The 25090-nt window shown below is 47.2% G+C and overlaps 1 pseudogene across 1 annotated transcript; it reads right to left on the reverse strand.

Moving 5' to 3' along the window:
* Positions 1-25090, reverse strand: LOC310922249 (G-protein coupled receptor 83-like; annotated as a pseudogene). The gene is made up of 5 exons: positions 24991-25090; positions 19566-19860; positions 17957-18062; positions 666-1054; positions 1-309 (listed from the first exon to the last, which is right to left on the reverse strand). The product of its transcript is annotated as a G-protein coupled receptor 83-like (transcript).

Consider the following 25090-nt stretch of genomic DNA (forward strand, 5'->3'; position numbering starts at 1 on the left):
TCATAGGTCCGTGTTGGCCATTGGGAGGTTCCCAGTGGAGCAGCTGGCCTGGGAGGCAGGTCCCTTCCTGCACCTGGCTTGGTCCAACCACACCTCGTGGCAGGACATAGCCCTGGGTGGCAGTGCCTGGTCCTGAGCCTGTGGCACCTTCTGGCAGATGCAGAGCAGGGACTGGAGCTCCGTGTGGAAGCTCTCGTTCAGGCAGCAGTAGATGAAGGGGTTGTAGCAGGTGCTGCTCATGGTGAACCAGTGCAGGGTGAAATAGAGCGAGTTCTTTGTCTTGGTGCCCAGACTGGAGATGAGCACCATGTTACGATTCAGGATGGCTCATGTAACGACACATAGAACTCCGATTTCTTCAGAGGGCTTATAGCAAAGTTTATTGAAAGACAGATTCTTTTATACAGTGTTTTGGTACAATGAATAGGATTGGTCCTTTAGGGCACCACCTTTTTGTAAACATCTCTACCAGTAAATAAGTTGAAAAAGCACCAGGTGTCAGGAGGAGGATATCAACAGGGATTATTTATAGGGATTGTTTTGGGTTCCTCCTCATGATTTCCCAGGCCAGACAGAGAGTTTTGTCCTTGGCTTTCCCACAGGCTTTAAGGCACTGCCTGGAGCCTAAGAATCCATGTTCTGACCACTGTCAGTTCCCACACCACATAGCAGTTCAGGGGTAACCAGCAGACTGCAAAGACCACCACCAGCAGCAGCATCAGCATCTTGATGCTCTTCTTCTTGTTCCTGTGATCGGTGATGTACTGCTGCATGGTGATGTCCCCAATGGCATTGTGAAGCCACAGCTTCTTGGCCAGATGCATGTAGGTGACAGTGATGATCAGCAGAAGCAGGAAGTAAAGAAGGAGAAAGGTAGACAGGTCCAGACACTTTCAGACCAACTCTGCAGGCTCGGGGAAATCAGGGAGGCAGGCTCCAGACAGTGGCTTCCCTCGAAAACAGGAAATATAGAGATGGTATGTGGCCATTCCTGTCCCGTGGGTGCTGCTGGCTCGGCAAACCACAGTGGGGGTTTCACACTGCCCACAGCCACCTGCTCAGAGGTGTAGTGCGGACAGAGGGAGGACACAGAGCCACAGTTCTGGCATGTCTCTCTCAGGCTGGACCTGCAGCCCCTGCCCTCCATGGGAGCACCCACCTGCTGGGTCTCCCAGCAACCAGGACCCCTTGCCCTGCCATACCCTCCAGCACAGGATCCCTCAGTCAGAGTCACTGCAGCAGCTCTAAGCCAAAGCTGTTCTGGAGGGGAGGGAAGGGCTGGAGGCTGTGAGAAAGCCTCACAAGCATGACCAATCCCCTTCCCATCCCATCAGTTCCTACAACCTTCCTGCTACCTCTTAAAACTGGTGTGATGATTAGTCACTGGGCTCCGGTTGAACCACTGACAATTAAAAAACAAAAGAACTGAGTGGAACTATATGCAACAGCTCATTTTAACAACCCCTTACACCTGTCCCATGCCATCCAGCCCCAGGATCCGGGCGTGTTCCCACTGCCTGGCAAGCAGTAGCTATCATCCCATCACTCTGCACTGCACCGCGTGTCCCCTCTATACCCTGCAGCTGGTGACTGGAAGTGATGGAATTTATTTCCAGTGGATTTTTTTCCTTTTCTTTCCTTTCCTCTCTCTTTTTCTTTCTCTTATTTCATTTTACTCTTCTCTCTTCATCCCTTGTCCTCAGTTCTCTTCTATTCAGCACAGATTTTAGCCTCCATCAAGCTGTACAATTCATTTCAGTATTGATTAATATCTTTAATATCCTGTTTTCAACTGCTGGAGCTGCCTTTTGTGCCATAAATTGGAGATTGCTGAGAACGGGCGATGGGAGCAGGGGATGAAGTCAGAGGAGTGACAATGGGTTCACCGAATGTGGAGGACCCAGAGACACCGCTCAAGAGGGAAAGTGGTGCAGAAGGGAAAATCATAATTTTTGAACTGCATACTTGACTTTTCCTACCCTGGATCTGGGAGACCTCACCACTAGCACAGGGGACCTGCCGAAGGGGATCTGACAGGACACTGTTTTGGTGAATTCTGATATGATCAGGGACTCGGATGGCTGCTGTGTAGTGCAGCCAGAGATGGATGTTGGTGAATCCCCTGTTTTCCATCCCAGAACCCTAACCACTCCCTGGTAGGAATCTCAGGGGCCCTGGCCCTGCAGGAGCTATTACAAGCAATATTACAACTGATTTTTTTTTTCAATGGAAAGCAGGGACAGGAATAGCATGACCTGGAAGTCCTTATATCGCTGAACTGCTTCGTGCCAACACAGGGCTCAGTTTCCTCTGGCCATGCCAAAGGATGAGCAGAGACAGGTGCCCCAAAACAGATCACAGCATTTGTTCATTCATGAGCAATTTGTTCCCTAATCCCCAAGCACAGCTGCAGAGTAATGCAAGCACAGAGTAACCCTGACCTGTGTTTACAGTCTGGACAGTTGGAGGTATGATAACCCCTCGCTATCTCAGGCACATCAGGCACAAGCACAGGCAGGGGAGGGCTGTGAAGACCCCATCACACTTCCAGCTGGTGCAGCCCCTTGTACACCAAAAGCAGTGACAGCCTATGCAGACACTCGCTCTCTGCTGCCTCGTCAACAGCAGGGACCTGGCTGGGCTGCAGGAAATTAGATTTGTCCTTTATATAGAAGGTCAATGTCTACAACAGAAATCTCATTCCTGCTGCCTGTCAGTGTCTCCTTGCACCACTCCCTGGGATGCTGATCTCAGCCTGAAAACATGTCATGGTAAGATTATCTCCTTGGCCTCGAGGCTGGCATTCCTGTGAAGGGCAGCACCAGTAGCATGACACTCACTACAAAAATCCACCTCAGGTACTGTTACAGACTGTTTTCGAGACAGAAGAGGTCACAGCAATGCCACAGGCTGGTGGGGACAGGAGGGACAGAACAGTTTGGGTACCACAGAGGAAAGGACTGCAAAGGCAAAGCAACTGCAAAGTTTGGGTTCTGTATTTCTCCGTGGCAGAGGGTGACAGCAGAGACAAGTGCCATTGCTGGACCTTTTGTGGGGAGATAAACTTCTGCTTTTTTTTTCTTTTTCTTTCCCTCTACATCATAATCTTCTCTCTTTTTTCTGATATTTCAACAGTTCTCATCTGGATGTGAAATTCCACTTAATTTGCTGTCGTTGTGTTCAGCCAAGCAAAGAGTTCCCTTTCCTGAGGAGAGGCACCATGGCACACCAGGACAGTTCTGGTTCCTGCCAAAGCACTGGTCCCTCACTGTGTTGCCATAAGGCCTCCGTTAGCAGTAGTTAGGCTAAGGAGTTGGATCCTGTTGCAGGCCCATGGAAACCAAACCTGAGAAATGAGGCCTGAGAATCTGCTGATGCAAGGAACAACGTTTAAAGGACTTAGTAGAGCATGTAGTACATATAGGTATACAAATTACTTGTGAAATATGATTACATTGTTACCAATAAAATGTTTTCTATGGTAGGAGTTAAGCTTAGAAAATTAACCTTTATTTTAGCTAAAGCAAGCGTGCAAAATTTATAACTGTTAGAAAGGTTATCTGGAAGATGAATGTAAATGTTTGAAGTATGTAGGAAACTGCACGTAGGCTGATGAAGTAAGACTTGTAACAAAGGTATAAAAGATGAGTGTCTGTTGTAACCAACTCGGGACACTGACTTGGGACTCTAGTCCTCAGGTCCCCAGGGCCCTGAATAAAGCACTGCATAAACTGACACTGTTGGTTTGTGTTTTCTCTCGGGATCGGGCAACAGTTTTCTGGCGACCGCGGCAGGACACCGGAGGTGGCTGGGGCGGTTCGCGAGCTGATCAACTCCACGTCGGCACCAGGTGATTTCTGGGGAGTCATCGACCCGTGCCCCGACCCCGCGCCTGACGGACAACCGTGGGAAGGTAAGCCTGAAAGGTGCTTTATTCTTTAGGTTTGGGTGCCTGCCTAATAAGACGGGGCGCGATCCCCGCAGGGTTGGGCAAAAGACGTCTATGGTCTGGAGAGCCTAGGCGCCGACCGTCAGACGAGGCAAAAGCCTCGCAGGATCGGCACTTGCCCCTCGCGGCAACGAGAAGTGGCAAGATTGGTATTGGTATTGGTATTGGTATTGGTATTGACACTGGTATTAATATTAGTATTGGTGTTTGAGTCTATCCATATTTAGTGTGTGTGTGTGTGCGTGTGTGTGTGTGAGCAACTTAAGGTGTGAAAGATGATGCTGTTTAAAACCTTTAAGGCTTTGGTACAATCTAATGATAAGGTCCCAGGGAATTCCCCCTTGGGATGTTTACTGGGAAGGTGGAAAAAGGAAGGATTCCACCCAGAGTTACATAAAAGTAAAATGATTGATTATTGTAATCATTGGTGGCCACTATATGAAACTGGTGGCCCAGAGTGGCCTTTGAATGGATCTGTTAACCCTGATGTTATAACCCCCTTGATGTGCTTCTTACAGAATAATGAGAAATGGGATGAGATACCTTATCTTGATTTGTTTTATGCTCTCAAAAACAAACCAGAGTGGCAAAAGGAGTGTGGAATTATGATCTTGCAAAAGACAGAGAATGGAGATGGTTGCTTAGGATGTAAAAATAGAAGTAAATGTGATGAGTGCATAAGTAAGTTAACGAGTACAGAGGAAGACATTTCGTTGCTCGTATCCCCTAGTGCCCCCCCTTTAGAATCCTCTGAAGAAGAGGATGGAGCAGAATGTGGGGGGGGGGGAGAAAGTGGTTTCCTGGGACTCGGGGAAAATTGATACTCAAGAGTCACCTGCGAGAAAGGTGAAAGAGAAGCCGAGAACTCCCTTAGCTGAAAGAACTAGAAAAGGGAGAAAGGGTCGAGAGGAGCCTCAGTTGATGGCCCCATTGAGGGAAGCGATGGGGGCGCAAGGAGAGAAAGTAGTGATTAAAGTCCCATTTTCCCCAGGCGATTTGATGATCTGGAAGCAGTCAGCAGGGTCATATCGGGAGGACCCAGAAAGAGTGGCTCGCGTGGTTAAAATGGTGATAAAAACTCAGAATCCGGATTGGAATGATTTACAAGTTTTGCTAGATACAATAATGGACTCCACTGAAAAGGAGATGGTATTACGAGTCATGACGGAGAGAGCTAGGGAAATGGTGCGGTTGCAGCTGACTGAGGGAACTTTGAATGATCTGGTGCCAAGAGAGGATCCTGGGTGGGACCCGAACACAAACAGGGGTTGGAAAAGGCTTAGAGACTACCAAGAGTTGCTGATTGAAGGAGTTAGGACTGGAATACCTAAAACCTTAAATTGGTCTAAATTATATTCTGTAAGGCAAGATAAAAACAAATCTCCTTCTGCATTTTTAGAACGGCTGAAAGAGACGGCCAGGAAATATACTAATTTGGAAGTGGAAGGAGAATCAGGAAAATTACAATTGGCTTTGATTTTTATGGGGCAGTCGCAGGAAGACATTAGAAAGAAGTTACAGAAATTAGAAGGGGAGGACACGAGGAATTTAGAGAAGATGTTGGGAGTTGCTTGGAAAGTGTATAATAATAGGGAGAAGGAAACAGTGTAAAGGCATCAGGCTAGCATGTTAGCAGTGCTACAGCAGGCTGTGGGGGGTGATAATAGAAGGGGGCGGGGAAGAGGGAGAGGAGGTATTGGTCACGGGAGAATTCTGCAAAGTCAGGGAAGAGGGGGAGCTGGGAATGTGTTTGGGGTCCAGGGAAGGTTGGATGTTAATCAATGTGCCTTTTGTAAGCAGATGGGGCATTGGAAAAACGAATGTCCAGTGAGATTGGGAATGGGGAACGGAGCAACTACTATGGGAAATATGGGAACTTTCACTTCAGGGACAGCAGATGTCGCTCAAGCATTTGTTTTAGGAAAGTATAAGAATCAGAGCTGACTAGACCAGGATCTCAAGGTAACCCTAGAAATTGGAAGACAAGAACATGAATTAAGAGTGGACACTGGAGCAACACATTCAGCATTAAACACAAAATTAGGACCATTAAGTGATACTAAAATTCAAGTTGTGGGGGCTATGGGAAAAATGGAGGAAAGGGCTTTTCTACAGCCCCTAGATATTAAATTTGGAGGGAAGGCGTTTGATCATCAGTTTTCATATTTACCTAACTGTCCAGAGTCTCTTCTTGGAAGGGACCTATTGTCACAATTAAATGCGAAAATAATATTTGAAAAAGGAAGAGTTAAACTGGAAATACCAGATGAACAATTGTCCAAATTATTTGTAATTAAAGAAGTTGAACCTACCCCCGTCCCAGAGGAAATAGAACAGGCAGTAGTACCTTGGGTTTGGGAAACAGGAGTCCCGGGAAAATCCAAAGCAGCCCAGCCAGCGGTAATTGAATTAAAGGAGGGAGCACAACCTGTTAGGGTGAAACAGTACCCTATAAACTTGGAAGCCCGGAGAGGGGTAGCCCCTTTAATCACTCAGTTCACTATGCTAGGGATATTACAGGAATGTGAATCTGAATTCAACATCTCCATTTTTCCCGTAAGGAAGCCAAATGGTAAGTATAGACTAGTGCAGGATTTAAGGGCAATAAATAACATTGTCAAAGACATTCACCCGGTGGTGGCCAATCCGTACACTTTGTTAACATCTGTGTCAGAGAAATTCCAATGGTTCACAGTTATCCATCTAAAAGACGCCTTCTTCTGCATCCCACTGGCATTAGAAAGTAGGAAATATTTTGCCTTCGAATGGGAAAATCCGGATACCGGACGAAAAAGGCAGCTCACTTGGACACGACTTCCCTAAGAATTTAAGAATTCTCCTACAATTTTTGGAAATCAATTAGCCAAAGAGCTGGAGGAATGGAAGACGACTCAGGTAAGAGAATCACCCTTCTCTTACGTTCTCCTCCAGTATGTGGACGACATCTTTTTGGCTACAGAACAACGGGAGGTCTGTTTAACCCTAACCATAGAACTGCTGAATATGCTGGGACAAGGAGGATATCGGGTTTCGAAGGAAAAGGCCCAATTAGTCCAAGAGAGTGTGATATACCTAGGCTGTGAAATCTCAAAGGGGGTAAGGAAATTGGGAATCAATAGAGTTGAAGCTATCTGTGCAATACCCACACCCGGAAACCACCAAGAATTAAGATCCTTTTTAGGAATGGTGGGTTGGTGTAGACTCTGGATACCAAACTTTGGACTAATGGCCAAACCCCTTTATGAGGCTTTAAAGGAGTCTCAACTGCAGTGGAGCAAACCACAGGAGAAGGCCTTCCTAGATCTGAAACGGGCCTTGAAAGAGGCACCTGCACTCGGCCTACCAGATTTAAATAAAGACTTTCAGCTATACGTCAATGAGAGGCAGTGACTAGACCTGGGCGTACTAACTCAAACCCTCAGATCGTGGAAGAGGCCTGTTGGGTATTTCTCTAAACAACTGGACACTGTGAGCGCAGGATGGCCGGCATGCTTGCGGGCAGTGTCAGCCACAGTGATACTGATCCAGGAGGCCCGAAAATTGACTCTGGGGAGAAAGATGGAGGTGTTTGTGCCCCATATGGTACTGGCAGTTTTGGAACAAAAAGGGGGGCATTGGATGTCCTCTAGCAGATTGTTACAATACCATGCATTGCTCAGAGAACAGGATGATGTTGAGCTCAAAGTGACTAATTGCATCAATCCAGCAGAGTTCCTCCGCAGTGAGCAGAATGAGGGCGAATTAACACATGACTGTGTGGAAACCATCGAACAGGTATACGCTAGCCGACCGGACCTGAGAGATGTGCCCCTGGAGGTGCCAGACTGGGAACTATATACCGATGGATCCAGCTTCATAGAGAATGGAACCAGGTATGCCGGGTATGCAGTGGTGACCCTCACGCAGGTGGTGGAAGCTAAGGCCCTCACCCCAGGAACATCTGCACAGAAGGCTGAAATTATAGCATTAACCAGAGCCCTGGTCCTGAGCAGTGGGAAAAAGGTAAATATATGGACAGATTCAAAATATGCATTTGGAGTTCTGCACATACATGGGGCTTTACGGAAAGAGAGAGGACTGTTAAGTTCACAGGGGACATCCATTCGACATCGGAATGAGATCCTGCTGCTACTGGAAGCTGTGTATAAGCCAGTGGAAGTGGCTGTGATGCATGTGAAAGGACACCAGAAAGATGAGGAAAAGATCTTTCAAGGGAATCGACTGGCTGACTTAACAGCACGAAAAGCTGCCAGAGAGGTCTGGACTGAAATGGCGCTGATTCCAACGAAGGTAGGACCGGTACAACCTTATATGGGACAAAAACCCAGTTATTCCGCTGAGGATGAGAAATTGGCACAGCTGGTCCAGGCCCAGAAGAATGCAATGGGATGGTATGTGACTGGGACTGGCCAAGTAGTGGTCCCTACCAAATTGATGAAGGTGATTTTAGAAACTGAGCATAATAAATGCCACTGGGGAGCAAAGGTATTGGTAAAATTTCTGAAGAGGGAAATTATCTCTAATCAGATGTTAACAATGGCTAAACAAGTGAATGCCATGTGCCCAGTGTGCCTTAAAAATAATCCAATAGTGAGGAAGCAGATACAACTAGGGAAATTACAGGTAGGAGCAGAGCCAGGAGATTATTGGCAGATAGATTTTTCCGAATTGCCCTGATCACAAGGATACAAGTATCTGCTGGTGTATGTCTGCACATTCTCGGGATGGCCAGAGGCATTCCCTTGCAGAACTAATCAGGCCAAAGAAGTAGTGAAAACATTAATGAGAGAAATCATTCCGAGATTTGAGGTTCCATTAGGAATCTCTTCTGACAGGGGACCTCATTTTGTGGCAGGAGTGGTACAGACAGTCACCCGACTGTTAGATGTTACCTGGAATTTGCATACCCCATGGCGGCCTCAATCCAGCGGGCAAGTAGAGAGGATGAATCAAACCCTGAAAGGACAGATTAAGAAAATCTGTCAGGAGGCCAAAATCCAGTGGCCTCAGGCCCTGCCATTAGCCTTGTTAAGAATTAGGATTAAACCCCGGGAGAGGATAGGAGTAAGTCCATACGAGATACTGTATGGCAGACCATATCATGCTACAGTATTAAAGGGAGACCCTCATGTAGTAGGGAATGATGTGCTCTTTAATTATGTGTTGTCTCTGAATAAGGTACTCACTGCCCTAAAAGGAGCCCTGCAATGGAACAGACCCCTGCCGCTGGAAAATCCTGTCCATGACATCCAGCCGGGAGACCAGGTCTATGTGAAGAATTGGAACACAGATCCCCTGAAAGAAACATGGGAAGGCCCGCGACAAGTGATCATGACCACCTTCACCGCAGTAAAAGTCGAGGGGATTGACAACTGGATACATTACACCCGAGTCAAGAAGGTGCCGACCCGTTGGGAAGTTCAACCGTTAACCGCCACTCGAATGGTGTTCCGGCCCAAGATCGGATTCTGACAGTTGGGCTCTTGCTGATCTGCTTATTACCTTTAACCAATGAATTTTTAGTTATTACAGAACTCGAACCCAAAATAGTGATGATGGAAGGAATGAATGTGTCTATGACTTGTCTGTTCACGGACAACCAGAAAGTTGGATCCGACGAAATCAATATAAAGTGGAGGAGACAGGGGGCAGAACAAATTCATACAGGTACTACTATGGTTTAGGATAAGTATGAGCAAAAAAGAAATACCACCCTGCAACTATCCAATGTCACGATAAATGACAGCGATGTTTATCGTTGCGTGGTCTGGATAAGAGAAAGCTTTGATTATGGGAATTTCAAATTGAAGGTTTTACCATGGGATACTGGGAAAATAAGTGAAAAAAAACTGTAGCTGTAAATGTAACTCCAGTCTCAACTCAGGTGGATATGTGGGACGGACCTCCTTTGAGAATAAATTGTACCTTCACATTGGAAAAGAAATGTTATCAGGATATCAAAGTCAAATGGTGGAAACAGAATAAACATCAGCAATGGGAAAGACAGCTGGGGAATATAAGTTGGTGGACTCTGGGAACTTATGGGAAAGGGTGGCTGAATTATACTGATCTGAAGATAGGAGAGACAGAAGGTATATATCTGTGCATAGTGTCCTGTGGAGGGAAAGGGAATTTTGGGTTACAAAAGGTGGAGGCAAGGGCCCACTTAGGCTCTGAAATTAAGGCCCAACATGGAGAATACCGGGTAACCAAAGGGAAGGATGTGATTCTTACTTGTGAAGTTAAAGAAGGCCAGCATTTTTCCGAGTATGGATGGTGGTTTGGGAAAAATTTAACATCTGAAGGAAAGTATCAGATAGAAAGAAGATTAGGAGAATCAATTATCCTGATAGTAAGAAATGTGCAGCCAGGGAAAGATGAAGGCATTTACTGGTGTTGGATAGCACAGGATGATTGGTGGGCACATGCAAGAATGACGATGTATCTAGGTGAGATGAGAGTGACTCGGCAGGTAGATAATGAGGTAGGGTTACCAAGAAACTCTAAACAGGAAAATCTGGTAGTAGGACTGATACGAGACTTTGGAAAAACTCAGAATGTGTCATCCATAACTGCTTGTCTACCTTTACGCCATGCAGCAGGGGATCCCATACCCTGGGGAATTATTCCTACCACTGAAATGCCCCCGATCACCAGAAATGGGACAAAGGAATGTAGGAAAGAGTTGCATAATCGTACTGAGTGGACAGTTAAAACAACAATTCTCCATAAACAGTGGTCATCACCTGGAAGCAGAGGGGATTGTGAAGCCTTACCCAATTCCAAATTCATCACGATTGGACGATTCAAAAATGTAGGATGGTGTGAATATGATGAGGTGCAATCGCATAAAATGCCCACTACAAAATATTACTATGAAGTGGTTTGCCAGGATGGCAAGGAAGAGTGGACTACATGGCAAGCAATCTGGGGGCCAAGCTTGCTGGAAACATATAGTTATCTAGGGAAAATTGGATGGTGTATACAATGGACTGGTGGAAAGAACCAGACACATGCCCATGTTCTGACAGCAGAAACAAGTCATAGGAAAATGACAGAGAAAGTAGAGTCATGGAATTGCACAAGGGTAATTACGTGTGATACACCAGGAGAGCAGATAGGGCTGGTACCGGTGAAGATTTTGCTGAAATGGGGATGTGAATGTAGAGGATACAACCACTCTATAAAAGGAGAATTAAAAGGGCAAAAGCAGGTGAATTGCAAAACTACTACCATAAGGAGTCCAGGGAACTTAGTATGGGTCATGGGACATGGAATGTGGACCACACATATACCTATAGATGGATTGGTGACCCAAATAACGTTGGGAGTGCCCACATTATGCCCATTCTGGAAACAATCAAGATTGACAGATTTGGACATAGGAAGGAGGAATAAAAGTGAGGTCATGGAAGGAATAAATCCAGAAGATGAGTGACATGAACCATCAGGAGGGGTCAAATTGGGTTGGATGTTAGAATCATTATTTGCTCCCATATCGACCTATAGAAATAGGGAAATGCTCTACCGGCTTTTGGGACAAACTGAGAGATTAGCATCAGCCACTAAAAAGGGGTTTAAGGATTTGAACTTGCAGCTACAAGCAACTAGTAGGATGGCTATACAGAATCGAATGGCATTGGATATGTTGTTATTAAAGGAACATGGTGTCTGCGGGTACCTACATGATAGAACAGATCATTGCTGTATCCATATCCCAAATGTTACAAAGGAAGTAGAGAAAGACATAAGTCAATTGGAAGATATAGAGTCTAAAATACAGGAACCCAAAGAAGATGCTGAACACAATTGGATTGGAGCAATATTTAGCTCCTTAGGGATCCAGGTTTCTGGTTGGATATCCTCTGTTATTTAATATGTAATAATGATTATAATCTTGGTTGTGATTATTTTTGTAGCATATCGTTGTTTCTTAGGAATGATCTTTAGGGAAAGGATGCATATGAGAAGAGTCATGAAGGCCATGACCCGAAATGAAGTCATGACAAGAATTACTCCACCACCATCTTATATAGAGACTGTTGCATGAAGAAGAAAATTGAGCATCCTTGCAACTGGTTGAAGAATGCTCAAAAGGGGGGAGTTGTTGCCATAAGGCCTCCGTTAGCAGTAGTTAGGCTAAGGAGTTGGTTCCTGTTGCAGGCCCATGGGAACCAAACCTGAGAAATGAGGCCTGAGAATCTGCTGATGCAAGGAACAACGTTTAAAGGACTTAGTAGAGCATGTAGTACATATAGGTATACAAATTACTTGTGAAATATGATTACATGGTTACCAATAAAATGTTTTCTATGGTAGGAGTTAAGCTTAGAAAATTAACCTTTATTTTAGCTAAAGCAAGCGTGCAAAATTTATAACCGTTAGAAAGGTTATCTGGAAGATGAATGTGAATGTTTGAAGTGAAGTATGTAGGAAACTGCACGTAGGCTGATGAAGTAAGACTTGTAACAAAGGTATAAAAGATGAGCGTCTGTTGTAACCAACTCGGGACACTGACTTGGGACACTAGTCCTCAGGTCCCCAGGGCCCTGAATAAAGCACTGCATAAACTGACACTCTGTTGGTTTGTGTTTTCTCTCGGGATCGGGCAACAACTGGGTCCCCCCCAACTCCACACTGGTCCCCCACAGCTCTGCTTCATGAAAAAGGGGTTGATGGCTTTTCTTTGTTTTTTTCATTAGTGTAACATTGGGCAGAGGAACCTCAAGCTTCAGGGAAAGTTGATCCTGCTTCGTAAATCCACATGGATGAAATACAGGGAAGTCACAACCTGAGACTGAACATATGAAATCCTAGGGAAGAGGGATCGGTAGCCCTGCTGACAAACCATGGTGGTCCATGCCTGCTCTCCACTGTGGTGGGTGCTGCCTTGGTGATGTCAGCACAGGTATTCCCAACAGGAAGTTTATTTTCTTTATTTTTGAAACTGCAATTTGACTCTCTCTCTCCTCCCTGCCTGAGCGACTTGGATGGGTTTGGTCTTGCTGGGTCTGAGGAGCTGAGCAGGCAAAAGAAGGGAAGAGGAAAGTCCCTCAGGAGAAAATTACCTTATTGGGACAGAGCCTGTCCTGGCAAGGCCATGACTCTGGAGGAGGTATGAGTTGCCAACAGCTGTGCCCCAGCCAGGCAGTTCCTGGGACTGCCCCAGCGTGTGGCTGGGAGTGGGACCCAGACCCTCACCTGGGCACACAGGGGGTGGTGAGAGAAAACCCCAGACAGCAGGGCAGGCAGCTCTTCCACAGCCCCAGCCTCTGCTGTGGGAAGTGGTTGTCACCCATACACCAACTCCCTCTCAATCCCTCATTGCCCATCCCCGTGCCTGGGACAATCCAGTGCCTTCCCTGCTAAGCGAGTGGCACTGCACAAGGGCTGCCAGACCTCCACACACTCACTTGGAACACAGCTAATGATAGTAAAATGCAAGCCATGATTACGAAAATGTCCTGTTCATTAGAGTGACCTGGAAAATGGGAAACATTGAATTTCTCAGTCTGCTCAGAAGAGCTTTCAAACTTTATCCTCAATCTTGTTATGTGAGAACCATTTTCCTGAAGCTGGGGGTTGCATTAGGTAAAAAAAAAAAAAAAAAAAAAAGATATCTATCCAAGTGTCGCCCCTGACTTTCTTGCTTTTGAGTGTTTGAACCTTTGCAGCCTGATTCTCACCCTGCTGTATGTAAACAATGTGTATTCTTAGAATTTATCAGTATGTTTTGCATAGTTGTTCTCTAAGAGAGAATTTGACTGATGGTCATAGTGACCAATGGAGTCAGGAGGTTGTAACCTCCTTGGTCCAATCTGGGCCTTCTGTACAGAATGTATATAAGTAGATTGGAGTCAGATAATAAAGAGCCTTCCATGTTTGACCCTGCTGCTGCCTGCTGTCTTCTGTGAGGGTCCACACCCACGTCGCAACTTGTTACCCCTCTAAGGGCAGGGGTAACAATTGGTGACCCCGAATGTGGGAGAACGGGGTCCCCTGTCACAAATGGTGACACCTTCTTGTCTGGATCACATCTGGTGACCCTTCATGTCTGAACGGCACATCTGGACACTGTCCGTGTCTGAACGGATGCCTGACATGGGAGAACAGGTCACACTGGTGACCTCCAACTGCGTGAGAGACTGCACGTCGGGTGGACCTCTGTGCCCAGTGAGAGACTGCAGCTGCTCTGCCTGAGGTAATCGTGGTAAGAGATAATGATCTCTAAACCCTACTCAGATGATGAAGCCCTCATGGTGGACCTTTGCCTTGAGGTCCTCCGGAGAGAAAAAGTCTACTTTCCTGGAGATGCTCTCCAGAAATTGTTCTATTATGCTAGAACTCATGGGTTTTTTTGCAGCCTTCAAAAAGTTTTTTCTACAGCAGAGTGGAAGACTCTGGGTGAACATTTGTTCCAGGTTTTCTTTGCAGATCGCAGTGTGAAGCTATTGGAATGCGTAGCGACCTGGAACAGGCTGGAGAAGGTTCTGCCTAAATTGCAGCTTTCCAGCTCTGAGGACGACTCCAGCCTCATTGGGCTGGGTGTCAGGGGAGATGGTGGAGAAAAATCGACCCCTGTTCCTCGGAAACGCAGCAGCTTGGGAGAAGGCCTGCCCATCCTCAGTGCACCTGCTGAGATGGGCACGGGGTCTTCTGCAAAGCAGACCCCTTTCCCATCCATGCCTCATCGGCGATGGAGTGTGGAGGAATGCGGGGCCAGCCAGGGGCCCGCAGGACCGGAGGGACACCCCGCTCCGAGTCCCGTGCCTCAGAAGCGGCAGCGGAGGCGAAAGATCGCCTCCCCCACTTCCCCCCTCCGTGCTTTCCTGGCCTTGGAAGCGCTGAGAGTGCTCTTGGATCGAGGGGGCGGGGTGGTTTTCGCGGACTGTCCGCACTGTGGAATGTCGATAAGATATTCCGTGGGGTTGCGCCGTTCCGGGGCACCGGGCGGGGCAGCCCTGGACCCCTGCGGCAGGGCCTTGCACGGGGCACGCAGTTCCCTGCAGTTTGGCAAGAAGCCAAGTGCCCCACCAAAACGGGGGAGGGGGCCCACCCAGTCCGCGAGAAGTGGCGCGGCCCTGGAGCAAGAATGATCCCCCCCGCACAGGCTGGTCCCACCCACAAGAAGGGGCGGGGCAGCAAAACCGTCTGGCGCTCCGTGGAGGAATGCAGGGCTGGGAAAGCCCCCCAGCCCCCCTCCTCCCTGTGCTGATCGGGGCACATCCCCAGTGCTGCAGTCCCCCCCCACGCCGAGCAGGAGCAGCGCGGTGAGGGCAGGTGCCGCCGAGCTGAAGGCGGCTACCGGCTCTGCGTTGTTCATTTTAAAGGGACGGCACGGAGCAGCCGGCCACAAGCAGGTGTTCCCCCGCTGCAAAGGGTCCTGGGGTGCCGGGTCCCCCTCAGTCTCGGATGATGTCCCAACCGAAGCTGATGCTGTGGGTGGCGGTGGGTCAGCATGGCGCCCCCTGCAGGGCAGGGATGAATTCCCCAGCTCTGCAGGTGTGGTGAGACAAGCTCTCACCCCTGTCCTTGTGGAGCACACGGGACAGGATTCAGAAGTCGATGATGCCTCATCTAATGCTCAGACCAGCAAGACTAATGCTCAGGCCAGCAAGAAACAAAGAAAGAGAGTGTAAAAAAGAGGAATCACTCCTTTGTTTCTTTGTGGAAGGTGTGGACAGCCGGGTCACATGGCAAATGTTTGTAAGGCAATCCATGTGAATGGCCAGCCTCTGTCAAACGGGCAGTGGGGTGCCAAGAGGAAGCGTGCTCGGACACAAGGGTCTTCCCAATTCTCACAGCCGATGGAGGTATGTTGGGAAAGTTCAGTCCCACACCCACCTCTCCCTGTCAGTGTCCCTGAAGGGACCAGAATTGTTTAATTTGTGTTTGAGTTCTGTTCACAGGACAAAGAGTTGGTGGTGAGAAGACAGTTGCTCTGAAGTTACTGAGCTGCCTCGATTTCACTGGACTGTTGCTCTGATCAGAGACTGTCCCGGAACCATTTGGAACGGACATTGCGATTTTCTCCTTTGCTGCTTGGCAGCTGGAATGGACTGTCTTTCAAGATCCATTCATCGCCCTTCGTGACTTGTTTGGGAGCTGTTGGACCAGGATCAGCTGGAAATTTCAACCAGTCCTGGGAAGTTCCTGTGTTCTGCATCGGAACAGAACTCTGGGGACTGGAGGTTTTTATAAGTCCTCCAAAAAGCCAATCCTCAATTGTGAATCTGAATTATTGTGATTCATTTGTATCCTGCAGGTATCACTGGCTGATGAATGTCCAATTCCTTGCACGTTCTGGAATGGGTCATTTTTGCCCCATCTGCCACAAGGTGGCAAAAATATTGTTTGAAAAAACAAACAAACAATCAAAAAATTGCTCGATTTTAGCCACAAAAGATGGCAATCAATCATTTTTGTATGAGCTCATTGCTCGATTGATAAATGCAGGCAACAATGCTTGCGAATTTGATGGGTGCAGATTTTTGTAAAATTCATACTCTTGGTATTACGGGAGAAATTTGATTGGAGCTTCGCAAGCAGTGTTTTTCTGCCAAATGCTCTGGAGCCATGAGCTGTTGCAAGTGGCAAAAATCCTTTGGATTTTTTTTGCGGCCCAGAAATAGTCCAAAGTTAGTGCAAGGACCCACTGTCTTTACAGATGATTTGGGAGGACGAGGTAGGCCAGTGTTGGTTGGAAGGATGGTTTTGAGGGGCAAGTTTTGGAAGCCCCCGAGGATGGGCAGCCCATTTGGTTGTATTGGGGCTGCTGTCATGGCATTTCAAAAGTTTTCCCAGAAACCTTTTCATTTAGTCACGGACTTAATTTCTATGGTCAACATGGCACACAGATGGGTTGTTCAAATTTGAAGGGAGTCAGCAATGTTGTTTGTTCCATTGGCTGAAGAACCTTTTGTTGAGCCACAAAGGCCTGGTTCTTCAAAAACAGAAATTTTGCTTTGTTTCATTGGCTGAAGAACCTGTGTTGAGCCATAGAGGCCTGGTTCTTCAAAACAAAAACGGTGAACACAGGGTGAAACCTCACAAATTTAATTGGCAAAGGCTTTGCATGCCATTGAGCACCTTACAGGTGCCACAGAATTTCACTAACCCTGCAATGTGAAAAGCAAGAAACCGTGACCGAATGAAGGTCAACAGTGGAAGAACCACTGAGAGATCACTCTGATGTCAATGACACAGGTGATCACTGTGATGGTCTTCCCATGGGAACAGAAATTGAACTATGTTCATTTTCTTTTTTCCTTTTTTTCTTTTTTTAAAGGTAAAAGGGTGAGATGTCGCCCCTGACTTTCTTGCTTTTGAGTGTTTGAAGCTTTGCAGCCTGATTCTCACCCTGCTTCATGTAAACAATGTGTATTTTTAGAATTTATCAGTATGTTTTGCATAGTTGTTCTCTAAGAGAGAATTTGACTGATGGTCATAGTGACCAATGGAGTCAGGAGGTTGTAACCTCCTTGGTCCAATCTGGGCCTTCTGTACAGAATGTATATAAGTAGATTGGAGTCAGATAATAAAGAGCCTTCCATGTTTGACCCTGCTGCTGCCTGCTGTCCTCTGTGAGGGTCCACATCCACGTCGCAACGTGTTGCCCCTCTAAGGGCAGGGGTAACACCCAAGTGTCTTCACTCAAGGGTATGTTTTCTATTCTATATGAACTATATAAGAAATGTCTCTTGTTCCAGCTGAGCCTGTGAAGCTGAGCTTTTCTCCCCTCTGCTGAGGTAGAAATTCACCTTTCATGACATTTTCTTTGTTATATCTTGAAGTTGATAAAATTTGATAGTCTGGAATTTACTATTTGACAATAGCACAGGAAAGGGGAGTAATTGCTAGGGACAAGCACATGGCCTCGGCTGTCCTTGCTGCCCTGCACTGGACACACAGCCAGCATTTGTCATGGCCACAAACAGACACGGGTCTGTCTCACAGCTCAAGTCTCCTCCCAGAGCCTTGGAAGGAAGAGGGAGTGAGCAGTGTCACCTGGTGCCTGTCGAGAGCGATGGCCATCAGGGTCAGTGTGGAGATGTGGAGGGAGCAGTACTGCACAAAGTGGTTGATGTGGCACATGGAAATAGGAATAACAGTTCTTTACTAGGAATATTAGGAATACAAATGTAGTAGTACAAAAAACCCGAAAACAAGCAAACAAACAAAAAATCCTAGAAACCCTGACAGAGTCAGAAATACGACCTGACACCCTGCTGGTCAGGGTGTTGGAAGCAGTCCAAAGTAAGCCCTCCTGGAGTGGCAGATGTGGTTCTGTTGGAGTAGAGATGGTCCTGTAGAAAAAAGGGTCCAGTAATGGCGAGATGGGTCTGGTCTTCTTTCAGGAATCCAGCTGAAAACCGGCATCTGGTGTCCCTACGTCTCAGTTTTTATCTAGGTAGGAATGGTTTGGCTCCCCCCACCGGATGGAGCATTTCACAATGGGATGATGTAATGTATCATGTTATTGGTGAGCCTTAATGGCCGAATTCCAGAAGATATCCCCCTGGAGGGAGGATAGGTCATGGAAGAGATAAGGAGCATTGCTCCACCCAGTTCTAACAGCTGGCCCATTATCAGAAGGCAGCCATCCCCTCCCCCCTGGAGTTACAAGAGATAAAGAAAACACCTCCCCAAGCGATTTCAACAAATGGAATAGAATAAACTTTTTTTTTTGTTACATAACCCAAGACACTTTGATTTCCCCGTGTCAGATCTGGAAATCTTTCACTGAAGCCTTTATCCAACTGGCATCTGAAAAGCTTGACTACTTTCTTCCAGTCACGCAGTATGACTGGCATTCAGACTGTTCTTACCTACTAAAGGACTCTCTAGTGCTCTCCTGTGTGGTAATGCAATCCCTACACCTCTAGCAGGTGCTTCCAAATAGGGAAAGAGTTTCACTTTACCTTTTGACATGTTAAGAAGTTAGCTGGAAAATTCTGTGGATTTCTCCTTGCAATTGGCTCGGAGCCAGCCCAGAAGTGTAGATTGGACCCTGGAAATGTTACTCAGACTCTTGTTTCACTCATTGGGCCAAGGGCCAAAAAGCCCACCTAAGCAATGAAGTACTAAAGAGAGAGAACAAAGAAACTCCATGCTTTTACAAGATGTCTTAGCAAGGTGTCTGAGGTTTCTCAGGCACCTGTGCTCAGTTTATTATTTGTTTTCTGCAACGTTTTGTTACTTTGTTATTTTTTCCTTATTAAACCTTTTGATTTACAAAACATCCTTGAAGAGCAGTCTCGCTCGTTATTGTAGCCACATTCTGCCAGGCTGGCCCTCAGAGTGTGGTTTAAACCCATACTCCTGCATGAACATTGAAAACACAGGAACTTGTCATTCCCCAAGAAGCTCTTGCTGGGGTTTGGTAGCACACCTTGTGGTAGACCTTGGAGTTTCTAGGAGTTAGAGTCTAACAGAGCAACAGAGAGCCCACAGGCTGCTGAACAGTGCTTTACTTGCCTGGCAGAGTTATCAGTTAGACTTGGTGGTGTTTGGTTCCCACCTCAGTCCTAGGAGAGAGTGCACAGAAAGCCTATGACCACCACGCAGAGTTCTGGTGGGTGGGAGACTCCTGTCCTGGTTGAAGGGACAGCAAGACCAGCTACTTACAAAGGTGAAAGGTGTGTTGAGCAGTGTGATCATGACGTCTGACACTGCCACGTTTATGATGAAGAGGCTGGTGGCTGAGTGCATCCTCTTGTTCTTCAGCACCATGTGGCACACCAGCATGTTCCCAAAGAGAGACATGATGATAATGACTGAGTACGCCACAATTAGGAATGCTTTCACTGTTGGTTTCTGGGATTCTGGCTCATATTTAGCCAGCTCAGCAAATTTCTCCCACTCAACAATGGGGCTCTCTGTCCAATTGAAGATGGTCCTGTTACTTGTGTGGTAGATTGCCGCGGCCGAAGGTGAAGAAGCGAGACACATCAATATGATGAGTAGGCTAATGCTCCTTTATTGTTGCGTCCGTGCGGACTCTTATACAGTTTTTTGCTTCCGTGCACGCGATCATGCATTTTCCTATTTGCTATAAACATATTGCACGAGGCAAGCATGCATAAAGCTCTACTATTGATTGGTTGGCACTCGCCTAGCAAAATTCCTGTTTGCGGTTTTTAGATGCTGCTTAGATGCTACCTCCATATGTCTTTTCTCAACTCCTGCTTAACTTTGCATGACTGTTATCTAGCTAGCAGTTTCAAGGTTACTGTGTCCTTTATATCTTTCTGTAAGCATTATTAACTGTTAAAGCCCCAACATCTCCCCCTCTTTTTTCGAATAAGGCTTGGGTCATTGCTTGCATGCGAGCCATAAAACATTGTAAAATGCAAGGCCCAAATAACAGTATGGCAAAAACAACCACAAGTACCAAAAATGCCCCTTTTGCAAGTGACATAAGCCAAGGGGAAAATCCAAAAGAGGCCAGCCAATTTGTGAAAGGGTCCGAGGTCACCTGTAATTTATGCATGTTATCCCTCAATTGAGCAAGCTGTCGGTGAATAGAGTGATCTGATAGATTCATACAACACATCCCTTCAAACTCCTCACAACCATGGCCTTGTGCCAATAATAAAAAATCAATCGCGGCGCGGTTTTGAAGAACTGCGTGTCTGACCCCTTCAACATCAAGCGTTAAGTCGGCAAGAATATTGGAGGTAATATTGATCTGTTTGCCTGTCCAGCAGGCTAAGCGTCTCAATTGTGTCAATGCTTGGGAAGTAGCCACCCCAGGGGCAAAAATACTAGCGAGGATTACTTCGGGGGGGATCCCACAGTTCCATGGTGTCCTTGCAGTCAGGGCCTAATTGCGACACGGCCCGCCTATGGCGAGTCCGATTATGATTCGCTGTGATGACAGCGGTGATATTGGGGGCAAACATTGTAATCCTGCCCAAGTAACAAGGTCCCCCGCTAGCATTTGCTGGGATACCTTGCCAGGCTCTATCACCACAAATCAGAAATATCCCTTCCGGGAGTGCGATCGTAAGGTTACGGGGGTTGTAAATATGTGCTGTGCCATTACAATAAAGAGAATAATTGTAAAATCGTACTGGGGAAAGGTTACTGCCATTGCCATGAAATTTAAAGCAAGAATCGTTGGTGGCAACTGAGCCCAGCAATCTTAATTCCTGTAACGAGGACACGTTTTTCGGCCTAATATTAGCATTATGGTATATTTTTGTATGGTTAACGACGGACACTCCTATTAGACAAGTTCTAAAAGGATCGGAAGGGGTAGCTAATGATAGGCAAAAACTCTCTTGGCCGGTTTTGTTGGCCCAGGTGACCCACATGTTCTGCCTGTCATCTATGTTCAATAGCTCTGTGCAAGCAACAGCCTCAATACTTATTCCCATTAGCAAAAGCAAAATTAAGCTGCTCCTATTTTTTCCAATAATGTTTCCAATAATTGCCATGATGTTGGCACTGTATCATATACCGCGTGCTAATAACCTTAGTTCTCTTAAACACTATTATATTGCTGCAAAACCAAGCTAAGCAATAAGCGCACTCTGCTAAAGCTCGCTCTTCTCTACTTTCAAAGAGCTCCAGTAACTGATTGTCAGTAGCGTCGGGAAGGGAAACCCACTCCCGCAATGCCACAAACACGTTTCTTGCGGTTAAAGCGCGCTGACACTCAATACAGCCATACAAATTAGCAAGGCTGCGTCCCTGCACTATTCTCCTACAGCCTCCACATTCCACAGTTACTGTATCACACAAATATCCAGCGCGGCCACAGCACAACTGAGTTACGGCCCGTCTACGTCTGCTCTTCTGTTGTTCCCAAAGATGAATGACCCGAGTTACGTCAACTGCGTGAGGGGAATCACAGTTCAAGGTGTTTGGTGGTAGGTTGAGCAGAGTCTCAAGGGCTTGACATAATAGGCCTAATCTTTGACGTGCTCGGAGTTGCTGTCGGTGTGTCTGCTGGGTTTCGTCGCTGGAATCCAGGGCCACACCCACTTTGCTGGCAACCACCTCGGGCGCGATTCTCCTGTAACGACACAAGCATACCCTCTTCCCCAGGTAAGCAGTTTACTACCTTGTCCCGCCCATGCCCCCTGGTGCGGATCCCAGGTGTCCACTAATACTTCCCACTGAGTCAAGTCATTAGGGTTGACCTTAAAATGATTTTGTATTGGTGTGTCGTTTTCTTCCCCAACGAGATTTTTCCAATTTAAAACATAGCATGCCTTCATTACAGCATTATAGGGGGATAGCTCCCCCTCCTTTTTCAAAACAGCGGCAAGGCGCTTAATATCCTGATGACGCCGCTTGATAATCGCTTGTCCAGTACTGTTATAAGGAATGCCAGTTTTATGCTGAATGCCCCATGCATCCATAAACCGTTTACATGCCTGACTAGTGTAGGCTGGGCCGTTATCTGTCTTAATGACAGCCGGCACTCCCAATGCCGCAAACGCGGCAAGCCAGTGCTGCTTAACAGCAACAAATGCAGTAGAGGTTGCAGGTGTGGCCCAAACCGCGCGACTGCACGTGTCCACTGAAACGTGAAGGTGGCGTAGCCGGCCGAAAGAGGGGAGCTCAGTGGTGTCACACTGCCATATACCTCGAGGTTGTAGGCCACGAGGGTTAGTGCCAGAGGCTTGTATTGGGCTAATGCGAGCACAGTCAGGGCAGGCAGCAACGACTGCCCAGGCCTCTGCCTGAGAGAGGCCAAACTCCTTTGGTAAAGCACGGGCAGATTGATGAAAAAACTTATGAGAAGAAACTGCAGTATCTGTAGGTGTCTCGGCATCAGCCGTATGAGAAAAGGCTGAAACTGCCTGGTCTATTACAGCATTGCCTTTTGTTAAAATGCCCGGTAAAGTGGTATGGCTCTTAATGTGTGTACACCAAAGGGGGTGTTGCCTGTGCTCCAGAAGGGCTAATATTTTAATTAGCAAACTTTTTATAGCCATATTGCCCACATGCCCTATGATAGCTTGGTCCAGTCGGTTCACCAGGCCGGCTGCATAGTTAGAATCTGTGATCAAGTTTACGGGAGCAGAGTCAAACGTTGTCATAGCAAGGGCGACCGCTTGCAGTTCCAACACTTGAACTGAGGTACTGTTTTGCTGCAGTATTATAGTCTCCCAGTGACCATCTTGTAACCAGGCACATCCATATTTGCCTGTACATCCACTGGCGTCTGTAAATATCGTGAGTCCTTCGACAAGAGGATGATCTACCACCTTAGGGCGCTCGACAACCGTCAGGCTTGTTTTGAACAAAGGATGCGATGGGTAGTGCACAGAAAGCTGTATTCCGGCGGTAGCCAAGGCAAACACAAGAGCAGCCAACAACGGTGTAAAAGAAAAATCCCCGGTGATTTCAGCATTTGTTACCACCCCCTTCCATCTTTTAGTGATGTCAAAGTTAGGGTCTCGAGGAGGGTCCATTGCAGCTGCACCCCCAGACCTCCGAGGGGTTGGTCCGGTATAATGACGGTCCCTAACGTCCGGATCTTTTCCCAGCGCTCGCAGTTGCTGCCGCATCGCTTTGATCCTTACCCTTTCTGCTTGTGTCAGCCCTTGCCCTGGCCCATAAGTCTCCCAGAGATGGTCATTCAATTCTTCCACCCCCATCTCACCATCGGCTGCGTAGTCAATTAAGTTCAACCTTTGCACCTTAGTAAGCGTTTTTGGCTTGTCTGGTGGTTGCTCAGGATGGGAACCACTCGCATCCTGGCGATCGAGCTGCTTCTCGATATTCTCCAGACCCTCCTTTAGAGCCTGAGCAGCACGTTGGTATGCGAGCGCTCTAGTAGGCTTTGATGCCCCCCCATCAATCCTTTTCATTTCCGACAATATCTTTTCCATTACATTCTTCTGAGCCTCTAACAAACGCCCTAACTCTGGGGATTCTGGGGATTCCTTGGGCAGCGGTACCTTAGCTGGATCAATGTCCATGGGCATCGGGGGCACGCTGGCCTGTTGCCCCTGCGCTTCCGGTGGATCTTTTGGGGGCTCTGGAATCCAGGGTGGTATGATGTCATCAAACACGCCTTTGAATCCTGCAGGGGCTGCCATAGGGGGCATCGGAGGCGCAAAGTCCCCCCACTCATCAAGGTATCCCTTCTCCTGCTCTTCTTTTCTCTCTGCATCAGCTAATGTCTCCTTCTCCTCCGGGCTTAAACTATTTTCAGGTCCTTCAGCATTAGCCGACTGTAACGCCTTTGCTACCTCCGCATCAGCATGCACTTGCTCAATAACCATCCGCACCTCTCTGTACATTTTTGCCAACTGCTTGCTATCTTTGGCCCCTATCTGCACATACTCCCACAGTTCTCTCCCTACTTTCTGCCAAGCCGCCAAGTCAAATATTTGCCCAGTAGAGTCCAATAGCCCCCGACGCCGGCACCAAAACAACAAGTCCACCAGATCTCTTTGATCAATTTTTTGCCCAGTCGTCGTAGCGACTTTCAATAGACCGTCTACGGTCGCCTTTTCCAACGCCGTCATAGCAGCATTCCCCATCCCGATCCAGACCTCAGTCTGCCTGACTCACCGGTCAGCCGTGGCCACAGTAATTTCTTTTCTTATGATTCTCCTGCCTCAGCCGGGCAGCCGGGATGGTTCACCCTCTCTCTCGTCCGCCTGGTTCCGACTCCTATCCTTGTGTCGGGATCACGTCGGAGGTCACCAGATGCCGCGGCCGAAGGTGAAGAAGCGAGACACATCAATATGATGAGTAGGCTAATGCTCCTTTATTGTTGCATCCGTGCGGACTCTTATACAGTTTTTTGCTTCCGTGCACGCGATCATGCATTTTCCTATTTGCTATAAACATATTGCACGAGGCAAGCATGCATAAAGCTCTACTATTGATTGGTTGGCACTCGCCTAGCAAAATTCCTGTTTGCGGTTTTTAGATGCTGCTTAGATGCTACCTCCATATGTCTTTTCTCAACTCCTGCTTAACTTTGCATGACTGTTATCTAGCTAGCAGTTTCAAGGTTACTGTGTCCTTTATATCTTTCTGTAAGCATTATTAACTGTTAAAGCCCCAACAGTAGATGGACATGAGTTTGGCCAGGGAAGAGTAATGGTCAAACTCCTCAAGAAACCCCATCACTTGTGACCTGTATGGCTGAAGTAGTGAGCGAGGCAT

This window comes from Zosterops lateralis, assembly GCF_965231275.1.
Source record: "Zosterops lateralis genome assembly, chromosome: W".
Taxonomy (NCBI): domain Eukaryota; kingdom Metazoa; phylum Chordata; class Aves; order Passeriformes; family Zosteropidae; genus Zosterops; species Zosterops lateralis.